Source organism: Anthonomus grandis, chromosome 7 (genome assembly GCF_022605725.1).
Source record: "Anthonomus grandis grandis chromosome 7, icAntGran1.3, whole genome shotgun sequence".
Classification (NCBI taxonomy): Eukaryota; Metazoa; Arthropoda; class Insecta; order Coleoptera; family Curculionidae; genus Anthonomus; species Anthonomus grandis.
The window spans coordinates 7,705,723-7,722,801 of NC_065552.1; the positions used below are offsets into that span (position 1 = coordinate 7,705,723).

Genomic DNA, 17,079 nt, shown 5'->3' on the forward strand with positions numbered 1-17,079 from the left:
TTAATACTACGCTGTTCTGAAAAAGCTATTAAAAGTGCGTCTCTGATTAATAACCATAAATTTAAATCTGAGTTAGAGCATATGAGAACGGCTACACGGCCTCTCAGTTTCATTAAAATTGTATCAATTAAAGTTAAATTTATCGGATTATTTAAATTAGTGGCATCTTGAAAGTTTTGAAGTACATGCTCACAAGCAGTGATAAATCTATTGAGTTGTCTTGGATACTTGGTATTTGCCGTCAAAAGTAGAGATATTGTCAGCTTGATATCTTAACATACCAATATCTATTTGACTCATTTTCTTTTTTTCGATAGTAATTGAATGTAAAGGTCTTAGTTCCTCGTGAGAAACGGTTTGCAAAAAAATTATGAACTCGTTGAGTTCTCTTATTTCATGCTCAGACATAAAAGAAAGTTCTTCGTGAAAAACGGTTTGCAAAAAATTTATGAACTCGTTGAGTTCTCTTATTTCATGCTCAGACATAAAAGAAATTCAAAAATCTAGTAAAATTTACAATTATTAACTGTAAAAATTGTAAAAATAAAGGTTGTAAAAAGGTAAAGCGTCTTTTTATAAAGAAATAAAAATAAATGGTAAAAACTTCAATCAAAATTGCACTCAAGTAAAATAAAATACACCTTGGTAAATATTAAAATATATCAAAATACTCGAAAATAAATGCAAAAATATACCACCAAAAGGATTAAAAAATAATGGTAAGGAAAAATGTTCACTTACAGTAGGGTTCTTGCCAAAATTTCCATTTGTCTCTTAGCCTAATTTCCTAAAGGAATCGATTTTTGTATTCACAGGACCTAAACTATAGCTGTTTTCAATCCGTTGCTGAACGGGTGGTTGCTTCGATTGGATCGCTGCAGGTACTTCCGGCGATTCTTGTTCTTTGAAGATTTCTGCAGGTCTTCTTTCAGCGTCCAGGGATTGTTGCGAATTTCAAACCATAGAAACGGACCCAAATATGGCGATTTTTGTCCAATATTATAGAAAGGCCGAACTACCGACTGCGTCAGTTAAAGAACAACAACCAGCATTTGCTTTTTAAAAAAACAAATTTATTAAGAACAGGTACTAACTAACTTACAACTAACTTGATTGATAGATAATCACTATATCGATTACTATAATAATTATTATCGCTCTTGTCTATTACATTATACTTATAGGTTCTAAAAATGATGACAATACAAACTAAGCTATTTCTATATGCAGGGTCGGCATAAGGTGGCGGGTTGGTACCCGTAACTCACTTTTTAGTTCTTCCTATTTTTCCTCTTTTCTATCGTCAGTAATTTTTATGACCCCTCTAGTTGCTTACCTGCATCATCTGAATGCTGGATTGAGTAGCTCATGGGTAATATTGCAGATATCAAGCCCAGATAAAAGAGAATGGTTCAAAGGTCAATTTAGTACTCTACTTGAGGAAAATTTTTTTTAAAGCTTACAGAACTGAAACCATGCCTCTGACTATGCAAAGGCGATCTACGCAAACCAAAGGTTAAGAAACTGAAAAAGCAAAGGTGTTATATGACCCGGACCGTAGAATATAAAAACATTTATTAGCAAAGACCAAGAAATCCTGAATGAGTTAAAAGACAATAACGTCAATATTTGCACCCTATACAAAACTAAGATAAAGGGCAGAAACTGTGTGAGAACTACACTATAATTAAGACGGTAAAAATTAGAGTGATCTAACTCATAAACAATCAAAATTTAGATCCAAAGATACCAAAGATTCGATAAAAAAAAAAACGACCTAACCGTCAAGAATATTTTACATTTCTGCCTTAAATATTATATTGGCCTATCATTGGTTAGGCCACTGTTATGTTAAGATTATCATTTATTTACATACGTTTAAGTTAAAACGTGCTTCTTATCATGTGATTAAAACTAGTATTTTCATATAAAAAAATAAGTGTTTTATGTATGCAGTCAAGGTAAGCTTAGTTTTATTACGTAAATTACAAGTAAACATATAAGTACATTATAATTTTTTTTAAATGCCCACTTCTGCTTAAAGTTACAATTTAGGTAATAGGGTAAATAAAACTACCGAAACGGCAAAAGTTAAGGATATTTTACTGAAGTCCTGTGTATTTTTAAAACTTATTCACAATACTAAGTATATTTGTTTATTTTAGATACTTTATCTATCCTTATGCTACAGCCTATAATTACCAGCCTTCGTCAAATAGTGATTCAGATTCTGACCTGCAAGGGGCAAAATTGTCCTGCAGAAGTGATTCATGATCCTGTTTATAAATCCATTACTAAGTGCTCTAAAAAAATGAAAATGAAATAATCTAATAAACTTTTTGAAAAAATTTATAATTTTACAAGTGGATGTTATAAAAAAATTAGGGTATACACGGAAAATGAACAGATCAGGGGAAGTATGAGGAGAGTTTATAAATTATCAAATGGAAATCGAAGTGATGTGAAGGTCTTCAAAGAGTTTTTCAAGCAAATTTTGCCGATTTTGGATGGCAGATTATCAAGGGTTCTGCTTAAAAATTTAGGAGGGAATTCCTCCAAAAGATCAACGAGAAAGACATCCTTCTACTAGGAAAACATCTGATCCAAAAAGTCAAGAAGCTAAGGATTTTATACAAAAATTCCCTGTTTCTGAATCAAATCATTCCAGAACTAAAAACGATCAAAGAAAATTGGCTCCCTTTTTAAATATGCAGATAAACAATACATTTAAAAAAATAATACGCTTCTTCTGTCAGCAATCATGTATTTAGAAATATTTTCAATAATCGCTTTAACCTTCATTTTGATAGGTGGATAACGAATAACTGTCGCAAAAGCAATGAATTAAATAATAAGCTTAAATTTAGTAGTAAAGAAAAAAAAGAATTTGGAAGCATAAAAAGAGCTACATTTTCGAAAAGCGGAGTTAGCGAGAAACTAAATAAAAATTAATGGAGAAGAAGGGTCGGTAAATGAAAATAAAACTATTGACATTGCATTTGACTTGATAAAGAGTTTGCCTACACCAGTACTGTTCATAGGAATAACATGGTATGTTATTCCTTCCTGTTATTTATACGGTTATAGTAAATCGTCAACTATGGACATATTGTTTAAGTAAGTTAGCTTATCACGAAATTAATAATAGAATATCTTTTACTTAAAGTGTTTTGTTCTATTTTAGGGGTCTACCTCAACAGATTGACATTATCCACTTCATGACAAGTTTAACGTAATGCTCTATTACTAAAATAAATTACAAGGTATTGTAGAAAAACAAAAGTTTCACAAACGTCACTGGATGACTATAATTAAATCTTCAGGGAGATGAAAGCCATTTCAAGTAGTTGAAACGAAAAAATATATATTTTTTTGCAATCAAGACACTGTACAAGACACTGTAGGATGATATTACTCATAGAAGAATTACTGCAGGTGGTTCCAAGGTGGAACGGATAAAAATTTAAATTTTCGAATGTCGCTAAACACCAAATTGATTTTACGCATTCGACCTCAAAAATTATGCATTTATATGCATTTATACAGTAAGTGTAGTAAAACGAAATCCTTGTGCAAGTTATATGTATAATTTTGACGACCTGTATATTTAAATATGCTTATTAATTAATTATTTATCTTATGCTTTATATTCAATTTATTATGCTTTGTAATCGATAAATCGATACCTAATTTTGATATAAATAATTTAATCCGACACGAACATCTTAACCCTGGAGAAAAAAGTATACTTTTTAAAATAATAAAAGAATTTTCAGATATTTTTCACAAAGAAAGTGACAAATTAACTTTTACTAATAAAATAAAGCACGATATTAAAACCACCGACGAAATCCCCATACATACAAAGTCTTGCAGATACCCTTTTATACATAAACAAGAAGTACAAAGACAAATAAATAAAATGTTAGACGACGGTATTATTAGACCAAGCTCAAGTCCATGGAGTAGTCCAATTTGGATTGTTAGTAAAAAATTAAACTCCAGTGGAAAACAAAAATGGAGGATAGTAAACGACTACTGAAATGTAAATTCCAAAACTATAGACGATCGTTACCCTTTACCCAATATTAACGATATCTTAGATAAATTAGGACGGTGTACTTATTTCTCGACAATTGATCTATCATCCGGCTTTCATCAAATAGAAATGTCTCCTAATTCAATTGAAAAAACCGCTTTTACAGTAGAAAATGGACACTACGAATATGTTCGAATGCCATTTGGTGTAAAAAATGCGCCGGCAACCTTCCAAAGAATAATGGATAATATTCTAAGAGATATACAAGAAAAGTTTTGCTTAGTTTATATGGACGACATTATCGTGTTCTCTACAAGTCTTGAAGAACACATAAAACACCTAAAATACGTTTTCGAAAAACTTAGAGACGCACAGTTAAAAATTCAATTAGACAAATCCGAATTCCTTAGAATCGAAGTAGAATTTTTAGGACACGTAATAACTAGAAATGGCATAAAACCAAATCCAAGAAAATTGACGCAATACAAAAATTTCCAATTCCAAAAACAGCAAAAGAAATAAAATCTTTTCTAGGATTGCTAGGTTATTACCGAAGATTTATAAAAGGATTCGCTAAATTAACTAAACCATTTACAAAATGTCTAAAAAAGGGAGCTACAATAAATTTGACACCAGAATACATCGAAGCTTTTAATATATGTAAAAGCATACTATGCAACGACCCAATACTTCAATATCCCAACTTTGAGAAACCATTCTTACTTACGACAGATGCTTCCAATGTTGCTATAGGAGCTGTACTTAGCCAAGGAACAATAGGCTCAGATCTACCTATTGCTTACGCATCTAGGACACTAAATCATTAGACATCTTTCAAATTTGTAACACAAAATTTCTTACAATAATAGATGTATTTTCTAGATATACTTAAGCATACCCATTAGAACCAAGTTGCACAGCAACCATTGTGCTAGATAATTTATGTACTTTTATTAGTCATCACGGTTTACCACAACAAATTACTTGCGATAATGGTACTGAGTTTAAAACATTACTAATGCTTGATTTTTGCAAATTAAATAATATAAAAATACACTTTACTAGCCCCGGTAATTCAAACAGTAATAGCCCTGTTAAAAGAGTCCATTCAACCCTTATAGATTTATTTAGAGTTTTAAAACTAAAAGAATCCAATGCCTCTACCAAACAACTTATGTTATACGCAGTAATCGGCTATAACCTTGCATATCATAGTATCACAAAACAAAGACCATTTGACATCATCAATGGCCTTGTAAAATCTTTAGACCCCTTCGATTTAACCGGTGAAATAATTCTCAATAAATACATTACTGATCGAAGAGAACGCCTAAAAATAATATATGACAATATATTTAAAACATCCCTAAATACTAAAATAAAACAAAATCAACAACAAAATGAAAAACTTAAAAACCCCGTTGACATTCCTTCTGGTAGTAAAATTTATGTAAATGACAAACAAGCTCATAGATCGAAAGATAAACCCAGAAAGAAAATAGAAATTGTAAAGAAAGATATCAGAACTAAAGTAATTTCAAATAAAAAGAAAGTCATACATAAATCACAAATTCAAAAACCTAAAAGACTTTCTTTTCCGCAGGAAAATGAACCCCCTGATGATGACATATATCGCACTACTGATAACTGCACCGACACGACAGATGACGGTTTAGACTAAGAACGACTTATCAGTCACCCCTATAAATACGCCCTTACTCCCATTCCACCTTAGTAATGCACGAGTAATAGAAAATAAGCATACATTTATAAATTTTATAGACTGAGAACCCTTATTGTTAGAACTTAGTAATTTAGAAAACGCTTATAATATTTTAGATGCTTCTTGCAATAATACCAATATAATCAATTTAATATTACTGAATCATATAAATACTTTTAATTTGCTTACGCACGCGAAATATTTAATTAATGAAATAAAAATTAAATAAAATAATATCAAACCGCATAGAACGAAACGTGGACTATTAAACATTGTAGGAAAAACCTCAAAATGGTTATTTGGTACTCTGGACTCAGATGATGGAGAGCGCTACGAAAAAGCTATTCAAGAATTACGTAATAATCAAAATACTTATAAAAAAGAATTAAATTTACAAATGTCTTTAACTAAAGAATTAATCAATAATTATAACCATACTATAAGCATATTAAATAAAAATCAAAAATCTTTACAGGCACATGTTAATCAATTTGAAAATCAAATGAATAAAACAATAACAGATATTTCAATACTCCTAAAATTACAAAATACTATAAACCATATAGTCATTAACTGTCAAAGTTTTATAACAATTTTAGATAACATTGAAGATGCAATCTCATTTGCAAAATTAAATACTCTGCATAGCACAATACTGTCAGCTTCTCAACTAGAACTAATAGTTTCAAATTTATCTACCCTTTATGGTACCGATAAAATATTATTGTTAGAGGACCTTAATTACTATTATCAATTAGCAGGACTACAAGTCAGCTTTTCAAAAAATAAAATAATTTTTGCAATTCATTTTCCAATATTCGTAAAAGAATCATTTGAATTGAAATTGTTCTCAGTTCCTATAAATCAATCCTTAATTGTACCCAAATCACCTTACCTTTTGATGGGCACTTACTCACAACAATACCAAGATGAAGCTTGTCCCAAGATTGAAAACTACTACATATGCCGAGATGCTTTAAATCCAGAACTCAATGATTGTGTTACTACCCTCATCAAAAAAGCTGAGATGACGAAATGCCAACTACTCAATGTAAATGTAACCACACCAATTATACGCCCTATTACCAATCAACATATTTTGGTGATACCTACTTCTACCAAGATTAAAATCCAGATGCTGTGCCAGAATAAAGAAATCCTCTTCGTGACAGAACCGAGCCTAATTTCTATACCTTATAATTGTGGTATTAGTCTACTTGGATCCAAATTAATGAACAAAGAAGACACTGTGGAAAGCAGCCCTTTCTATCTACCAAAAATTAATTTCGACAATATCGAATTTAAATTTCACTCAGATGCTTTTAACTAGATTCCATTGATTTCAACCATGTCCAAAGACTACAGGAACAAGCTAAGCTACTGAAGACTATTCCAGAAGATGACGACCCAGTCCACCCGGTTACTTGGAGTTTCGCTACTACCCTTGGTTTATTGCTAATTGTTTTTACTATTGCCTTTGCAGTATACGATCTCCTAATTAAGAAGAAAAAGAAGAAGAAGCTAACAACCCTACCAATGGTAAATCCGAAAACAGCCCTTCATCCCTGTTGTTTTCGTCTTAGGCGGGAGGAGTTATATGTATAATTTTGACGACCTGTATATTTAAATATGTTTATTAATTAATTATTTATCTTATGCTTTATATTCAATTTATTATGCTTTGTAATCACTTTAAGCTTGTATATTCTCATGTAACGTATTGTTTATTCTCTTTGCTCGTATGTCTTGTAAGTCGGTCACACCCTGTCATAATAAAAGTTTTTTAAAACACCCTCGTGTTGGAAACTTTGCATCAGTTGAAAATTTGGCTCTGCTCTATCCATTAGGATGCCCAATAAAAAAAAAGAAGAAAGCAGAAGTTATTGAAGTTTTTCCATTCCAGGTTTCACCTATTTTTCATGGTTATTACAATAATTTAAAAACATCTGCTATAGCCATTGATGAACCGTGGGACGCAAAGTACAAAATTACGATGATTAGATAACGGAAACCTTGAATAAAGTTAATAGTTTTGTTTTTGTACTCCTTGTGTGTTATCCTACTGCATTTATAGTAGTGTAGAAAAAAAAAATATAGCCAAAGAGAGCATTGCGATAGTAGTTCAGAACAAAAACAAAAAAAAAACATCGAAGAAAGCCTTAAGATATTACATACAGTGCTTTTCTGTGAAGTCCCCCCCCCCATTTATTTTTTGAACGGGTCAAAAACAATTTTTGAAACTTGGCATAAGTAAATTGGTCTATAGATACTATTTTTCACTGTAAACTAGGTAGTTGTAAATTCCAAATTGGCGGCTGGGCGACATCTTGAGAAAAAAATTTAAATAGAAAGGGGGGTCGTGTGGTACCTCATTTTAAAGGTCTCAATGAGTACTTTATAACCCTGAAATATTAGACCCATATCTTAACTCGTTTCAAAATGGCGGCCTAATAAAAAAGTATTTTTTTTTAATTTAAGGTTTTACATTTTTATGATTTTTGAATAGGTAAAAATCAGTGTACGAAAATAAATGCGTCACTATTTTATTTTGACATAAAAACGACAGTTCTAAATGTCAAAATAACACATAAGCGCCATCTTGAATAAATGCATTAAATAGAAATCTTGTGTTACCTCATTTAAAAGGTTTTATTGAGTACTTTTAATATTTATTACATGGACTCGGTGGACTCCGTTTTGACCTGTCTAAAAGTAACAGCCAAAAAAATACACTGTTGCGATTTTATTAACGTTTTTAATAATAATATACAAATAATTTATAATTTTTGAATTTTGGATTTAAAGATTAACTTTTTGGTTTCTAAAGACTTACTGAACCGCCCTCGTATGTCACATTTCACGTTAAAGGTTATTGAACATTATTTAGACATTCCAAAAACCAAATAGCTATTAAAAAAACTCGAAAAAAAATTTTAAGATATTTTTCCTTAACCGGTAAATTACTCTTGTATCGGTCATTGTTAGATATTGTTTAGTGTGTTTGGCAGTTTGAATTTATTGTTTTTTTCAAAATGGTTAATTCTCGTCCATTGGAGGAAAAAGTAGAAGCAATTTTTATTTATGGAGCAACGCGTAATTTTCATGAGACTGAAAGGGTTTTCAACGAACGTTTTCCTGATCGTCCTATTTGCCGTAAATATTTAAGGGAACTTGTAAATAAATTTACAACTACTGGTACTGTCCAGGATAAAAAACGCCCAGGCCATATGTCTATTTCAGAAGAAAAGCAAGTCCAAATAATTGGCGGAATAATAGAAAATCCCTAACATTCTACTCCAACTGTTGCTGATATCTGTGAAGTTTCAACTTCGACGGCATGGAGAGTTTTAAAAAAAAATAAGTTTCACCCATACAAGATCCAAATGGTCCATCAACTGACTGAAGATGATCCTGACCGAAGAGTGCAATTCTGTGAAATTATGGCAGAGAGAGTAGAAAGGCAACCTTCGTACGTGCGCAACATTTGTTTTAGCGACGAATGTACTTTTTTTTTAAATGGTAATGTCCACAGACAAAATTGTCGATATTGGAGTGATACCAATCCACACATTTTTCGTGAAACCCGATCTCAGTATCCGCAAAAAATCAATGTATGGGCAGGAATATTAGGGAATCATATCGTAGGGCCGCTGTTTTTAGAAGAAAATTTAACAGGTGAATTGTACTTAAATATGCTGGAAAATGCTATCGATCCTCTCATAACAGAAATTGTTGAGGCTAATGTACATGAATTTGACATGGAAATTACATTTCAACAAGATGGTGCTCCTCCGCATTTTGCCAGGAATGTGAGAAATTATTTAAATGATAATTATTTTGGTCGTTGGATAGGTCGTCGGGGTCCTATTGAATGGCCAGCTCGGTCACCAGATTTAACGCCGCTGGACTTTTTTTTGTGGGGATACCTAAAGCAAAAGGTATACGAAACAGAACCTGCCTCAATTTTTGAGCTACGACAAAGAATCACTAACATTTGTCAAAATATTGAGGCAGATGTATTTGAAAATGTTCGACGTGAATTTTCAGATAGGTTATTTATGTGTCAAGAGGTACAAGGAAATCATTTCCAGTATCTTTTAAATTAAATATTGTTTTTCTTTTGATAAATTGTTTATTTGCTAATTAAATTAGTATTTCATTGTATTCTACTAAAAACGTTAATAAAATCGCAACAGTGTATTTTTTTGGCTGTTACTTTTAGACAGGTCATTGAGACCTTTAAAATGAGGTACCACACGACCCCCCTTTCTATTTAAAATTTTTTCTCAAGATGTCGCCCAGCCGCCATCTTGGAATTTACAACTACCTAGTTTACAGTGAAAAATAGTATCTATAGACCAATTTACTTATGCCAAGTTTCAAAAATTTTTTTTGACCCGTTTAAAAAATAAATGGGGGGGGGACTTCAAAGAAAAGCACTGTATATATATACATGCCTTTGTCACGAATATTGGTAGTTAAATTAGTCGCAGATTTCTTTAATTAACTATAACGTAATATAATTGAACCTTTACCACACAACCAACAGTAAGCCTCGGCGACTTCAATGCTCACATAGGAAAAGAAGTAATTCACGGTACAAAGAGATTTAACGAAAATATACAAAATAAGAACGGAGAAGTAATACTTAATTTCAACTCACTCATCGAAATGCATATGAGCAATACTTTCTTCGCCTATAAATACCAATACAAATAGACATTCTCTAACACAAGAGGTCAGACATTAATAACTGAATACCTGGTTACTCATAGGTCTCAACAATTAATTACATGGAACGCAGGAAGTAGCCATAAGTTACTCCTAGAAAAAATTAAATTAACACTAGTTTCAAAAAAGGACGAAAACACAACTTAGGTGAAATAATTTAATAATGAATCTCTCTGAAGTGAATCACACTTAAGGTGGCCATTTGAAATACAAAAGTTTGAATCCATTATTCAGAGACATTTTTGGTCACTATTGTGTGCTGGTACGTCAACCGGTCCTTTTCATGCTGCTTACAATGATGCATCGCAGGATGGGGAGGTTCCCATTTGACGTGTGAAAAGTGTGTCAAATCTAAAATTTCTCGAATATAAAATTGCGTGTTTTTTTTTTGTGTGGTTTGTTTTGAAATGAAACCACTGTATATTTAACCATTGTTCATGGTGTATCGCTTGAGTAGTTTTAAGTTTTAAAAAATCTCTCTTGGTTGGCTATTTTTGCAGAAAAACTACTTGCAAAACTACTGCTTGACAGAGAGCGACACAAAAATATTAAAAGAACGTGAAAAGAAAAGGCGTAGGATGTAAATAAATGCAACTGGGTAAAAAAATTAATGGAACAAACACATCAACTATATCGATGACACCAGAATCGTAAAAATAGCGAGTCTTCATTTAAAATAGAGAAGGAAGAAGCAAAAGAGCTTAAGATTTCATGCATTTTAAATAAATAGTTCATTCATTCGGTCATTACTCATGGGTTTGGTTGTCATGGTAATTTTGTATTTTATTAAAAAAAGAACTACAAAAAATTGCAGAATGGATGTGAAATTAGTTATCAGCTAGATATATACTTAATCGATTATTCTCTTAATAGATATCATTTGAAAATGAAAGATTTATGTGTTCTGGTGTCTCTATATAAAAATCGTAGAAAAATTATCTCGCTCGTTCGCATGTAAGTTTATCCTCCTGAGTTATAGCTGTCATTACATGCTGATTAAATAATATACCATTTCTAAATTTATCCTTAATCATTTTGTTTTATAGTTATGATTTGTAGTATCTTTATAAAACCCTAAATACAAAGTTTATTTTTAACTAAGTTTTTTTGGCATTATTTCCCTACTGCAAGGCCCTAATTTATGGTAAATAAGGGCTGCCGTATCGTTGCCCGTAACATTTCAATTATTATGCTAATATGTTCCTTATTTAAGAAAAAAACCAATGCAAATCCTATATTGAAAATGTCGATAACATGAATGAAGCAGTCTGCTTTAGAATATCTCATACCCGGAATGTCGCAACGTCTGCTTTTTAAAACCGAAAGGATAAGGCAAAAGCGGAAAATTGTGTTTTTTTCCATCCCAGTTGTTTCGCATTACAATTACGAGGCGGTCGCGTCGCATGGTCTAATAGATTTAATTAAAACAAATATTTACTAACTTTCTAGTTTATTAAAAAGAAGCGTTTCCCTTCATTCATATTTTGATTTATATTTAATAAGCTATAAGATTACTCAATAAAATTTTAATTAATTTTAAGGAGTTTTAGTACTAACTTTGTTCGAAGTACTCAATTCAGTTTGCTTCGATTTATTTAAGTACATTGATTGGTATGTATAACCTAATGCATATGCTATCGATATTTTTCTATTATTCTACTATTACCTTAGTAACTACACAACGAAAAGCCCTACATTTAATGCACTTAGGATAATTAAGAGAGCTTATCCTTAATTCCAGAGTTAATATAGGGAGAGTATTTATTAAATATTCATAAACTAAGCATAACTGACATAACATAACTAATGCATAACTTAAATGAATACGTTGCTTTATTTTGTTTTTATTAAAACAATCTTAGAACATTTATTACAGGCGTATTTTCTAATGAAAGCAAACGTACTTAAAAGAAAATGTAATTTTCGAAATAACATAACGTGTGTCCTTTTTAAAAAGTAAGAGGGTAAGTCTCGTATAAAGACGCTGCCGACTTTAAGTCTAGAAGCCAGAAAATTGTTTTTTTCACCCCGCTCACCAGGCGTTACAATCTTATTAATGCTCTTTGTACAGGGTCATTTTGCTTATCTTTAGGACTTAATTAAAGTTAATGTCTCTAAGAAGGTAGTTCATATAAAAAAAGGGTTTTTAGTTGAAACATTAATTTTATTTAGTTTTAATGATTGCTCTTTCCACGTGAAAAAAAAGGCTACTTCTTGGAGCTATTAGTATGAGTAAGCTGAATTTGCGAATTAAATATTAAAAAATTGAAAGAGAGGAATTACTAAAATTGTAGTGCATAACTTAAATGAATATGGTGCTAGAATCCTTATAAAATGCCAGATCTAGGACAAAAAAAGGTCTTACATTTACTACACTCAGGAAGAACAACGACCTAACAACTTGACTGCCTTGGTTTCGTCCATAATCAATTCCTGGCATAATGGCATCTTTTCTTCACGTTTAAAAGGGACAGTACTTCATAAAAGTGAGGATTTGAATGAGGCTTGTAATTTCCGTCTAATTTCTATTTTATCTACCCTCTCCAAGATAGTTGAAAATTTCTTCAAAGATCAGAATTTTGCCCATTTAAGTGTAATGTGCAGATAGTATAATGTTTAGTCAAAATTCGCTGTTGAAAAACAAAGAAAACAGCAAATCCTTGGTATTGCGATTAATGGTCGCCTTTGATTCGAAAATCATATCCTAAATCTTACAACAAAATTATCCTCTGGATGCTTTACTTCTTTATTATCCAAGATATATGTATAAGTATGTTTATTTTTTATTTACGTTTAAAGAATAATTGTTAGAATTTTCTATAAAAAAAACGCTTTGCATGCGGTTTTTACTTACTAAGTTATTTATTTATTATAAGCATATATTTTTCAAAGTTGTGCAACAGAATTTTCTATTATTTTTTTATCACTTAAAATGCAAATAAAAAGATATAGTGCTAAACAATCTTATATAACTGTATAACAATAAAGTTTTTTTAATTATTTTATCAATCAAAATTCACCCATCATCTACATAATTAATTGGTATATTTAAAATTAAATATTTGTAATATTACCAATAACAGTTTCACAAACAATACAGGACCTCAATATTTAAGCGCAATTATTTAATAATGATTTTATTATAAAGCTGACTCGAGTTAAAATAATTGAAAAACAAATAAGCCTCTTCATTTTAACGTACTTTATAACCTAATATTGATGTGAAAATTCATGTTTTTGAATTTTAATTTAATTTGGTTATTTTGCGATGCTTGATTAATTAATATTCCATGTGCCCTATATAAAAAATAATAATACATGTTGTTTTAATAAAAAAGGTACAATAATATTCATAATGTAATGAATTTTATACATCAAAACATTGTTTATAAGTCAAAAAATAAAGCAGGTATAATAGTATATTTAAAATAGAATTTAGTTCTTTTTTCGAGGCTATTTATTAAATATAACTGATATGCATAATTTAAATGCATATGTTGTATTATTTTGTTTTTAATAACACAATGTTAAATCGTTTAGTAAACGTGTCAATAATAAGAAGGAAGATGCTTGAAAAGACCTGCGTTATCCAGAATGACATAATGTGTGTCCTTTTTAAAAAGTAAATCTCGTTGAGACCGACGTATATCAGAAAATTTTTGTTTTTCTTGGTACATGGTCATTCTGCGTACTTCATATAAAAAAAAGAGTTTTAGTTAAAACTAACTTTTTTAATCAGATTTACTGAGCAAATGACATGAAATAAAATCTCTTAGAACTACATTAACTAAGCTTTATGACTCCTATATCCCTTAAGGTAAATTTCAGATATTAAAAAGTTTTGCGTTTATTAGACTCAGGAAAAACTAGCACAAGCATCGTATTAAAGGATTAAATGTTAAATTTAAAAAGGAATGTGGTAAATATCGGTAGTATTAATAAAGTGCTGTTGAGGTTTTTAACATATGTTAATATAATGTCATTTACTTATTTTCAAAATAAGTAACAAAAGTGATTAAAATGTCACAAAACACGCTCCCTTATCAAATCCCGTGAAACAATTGAGATATGTTTAAAATATTTTATTATTTAAATCTTATTATTTAATATTACTTTTCCCGATGGAGACCAATAATTTTAAGAGAATATTGACAGTCGAAGCCAACAAGTATACAATTCCTAGAAATTTTAAACTACTAGAATTTACAATAATATAATAAATCTATAGTAAATAACCTAAATTGCTAAACTTAAACTCAAACAAAACGAACTAGTTATGTGAAAATATTAAATTAAACAAGTTCTGAAAAAAAGAAACAACTGATTGAAATAGTCAAAATTAACGAAAACAGCGACTTGGCACAACTAAATGTAAGACCCTGTTTATTTTCAAAAGAATTGAAACATTTTTCTTAGTCATTAAGATGAAATTTATCGGTCTGACCGAAAAGAGGTCCAGGATATTTACAAAACTAAAGCTAGCTCAGCGGTACCGTAAGTAACCAAATACGGTTTACACTTAGCGTTTCCCCTCGGGAATTATTTTTATGGGTTTCGATAAAAGAGTGAGATAAATATTTGGTTTATAAAATTCATTTGAGTTTTGGTCACTAAAGAGTGAAGTTATTTAATAAAAACAATAAAGGGTGTTGCGACGTGAAATAAGCTGTGTTGGTTTGGTGTAGTGTTTTACTACAAGAAAGGGTGAGTGTTATCACAGAGTATGCTTATTTCTATCTTATTGATTACACCGATATTTTACCTTTTTAATTAAAAATGTGAATAATGAAATATTTGAATGACCGATTGTTGTTTGTCTTGCTTGTATTGTTGTGACGATTGTTTATTGTTTCTTGTTAAGATACTGAGCTGGTCTGGGACCATTGCACAGTTCGTTGTATTTAACAAGGCTTTGTATTTGGAGAGGACCCTCGCGTTTTGGTGTCCATTGCACCCCTCAGTACAAAGTGTGTTATCGTCAGGTGGTCTAGATCGGAGATTGCTGTCTCAATCTCATGTTTTATGATAATGTTTTTGGTAGCATTTTGGCTACGGTTTGTGAGTAATGTAGTGCTCACGTTTTGGCATATTGAACGATTGTATATCATTCAATATCAGTACGTTGTCGTTACTGGGACATTTAACAATCGGATAAAAATAATAAATTGGTGAATAATGAATTTTGGGATATTTAAGTTAATTGGTTAAACGTTGGTGAACATGAATTAAATGGTTATCGTAAAAGTAAAATCACTGAGCAAGTTTAAAACATATTAATTCATATTTTTCATATTAATGAGTTTTGCTTAATATTTTTATTATTAATTAATTTTACGGGAATAAGTGTGCTCAGGTTACTTTTATTATTTCAGGTCTACACGTCACCATCTCTACTTTGGAGTCGCCCAAGCGCCCAGTTGTTTTACAAGGTGTTTATTCTATTTTTATGATTTATTTTGATTATTTTGGACTATTTTGAATTTATTTAACGTATTAAAAATTATAAAATTATTTAAATGACGCTCACAGGTTTTAATTATTATATAAAATAGTATACATCTTTATATTATTATTTTTTCAACTAATTGTTGCTCCCTAATATGTATTTTATCCAACATGAAGGCTTGCTTTTTATGCATATATATATACGGCATTTTCTAACAGTACAAGAATAATCATTAGTTTTTTTACTTCGCTTATAAAAATAAATACTATTTTTTAAGTGCTCTTACTTATTCCTAGGAATAATGTTATAACAATAATAATCATTAGTATTTTGCTTAATTTTTGCTTTTGTTAGATCTATTCTGTTCATTCATCTGCCAATATAGATAGTTATAACAAAATAAAAACTCTAGCGCACGGAAACATGAATATTTTGTATTAATTATAATGTTACAGTTATTATTATTATTAACCACTGAAAAGATCTAGGGCTTTTCCCTAAACCTTTTTTTTCCTTCTACCCTATAGCAGCCTCACTATAGATTTAAGACAAGGTGGCTTGGCCGGCCGCAGTATGTTGAGCAATAAAAGACTACTGGGTGTAGAACTCAATACTGCTTTATTCGCAAAAATTACCAACTATTTATATCAATCTTAAGATAATAATTCGTGGTAATTATAAAAATCAAGATGAGCAACGTAATCATAATTTCAACTATTTGCCAATTACGACCTTGCGAACTTATAACAAACGTGAGCTTAAAAATCGATCGCAAACACCTTGATCGACTAACATAAACAATTTTATATAATTATGCATGGATACTTAAAGCTACTAAAAAATAGTAAAAAATGTCGTTAACATTCTACAATATATAGTCCAGAGGATGATCTCATAGGTACTGAAACATTGGCAAAACATATAATTGATCGTCTGAAGTAGTTTTTTTGACATATATCCAACAAAAGCAAAAATTAGGAAAATTAAAGTGAGGTCACGGGAAATAATGCGTATTATTATTAGTATTATTATTATTATTATTATTATTATTATTATTATTATTATTATTATTATTATTATTATTATTATTATTATTATTATTATTATTATTATTATTATTATTATTATTATTATTATTAT

General features: G+C 30.4%; 1 protein-coding gene and 1 long non-coding RNA gene across 3 annotated transcripts in view; one reads left to right on the forward strand and one right to left on the reverse strand.

Annotated features, from left to right (window-relative positions):
- The window catches only part of LOC126738137 (gamma-aminobutyric acid type B receptor subunit 2-like), a 332,160-nt gene that overhangs the window by 65,937 nt on the left and 249,144 nt on the right, over positions 1-17,079 (reverse strand). The window lies entirely within an intron of this gene.
- On the forward strand, positions 14,870-16,014 carry LOC126738138 (uncharacterized). The gene is made up of 2 exons (XR_007661230.1): positions 14,870-15,197; positions 15,866-16,014. It is a non-coding gene; the product is annotated as an uncharacterized LOC126738138 (long non-coding RNA).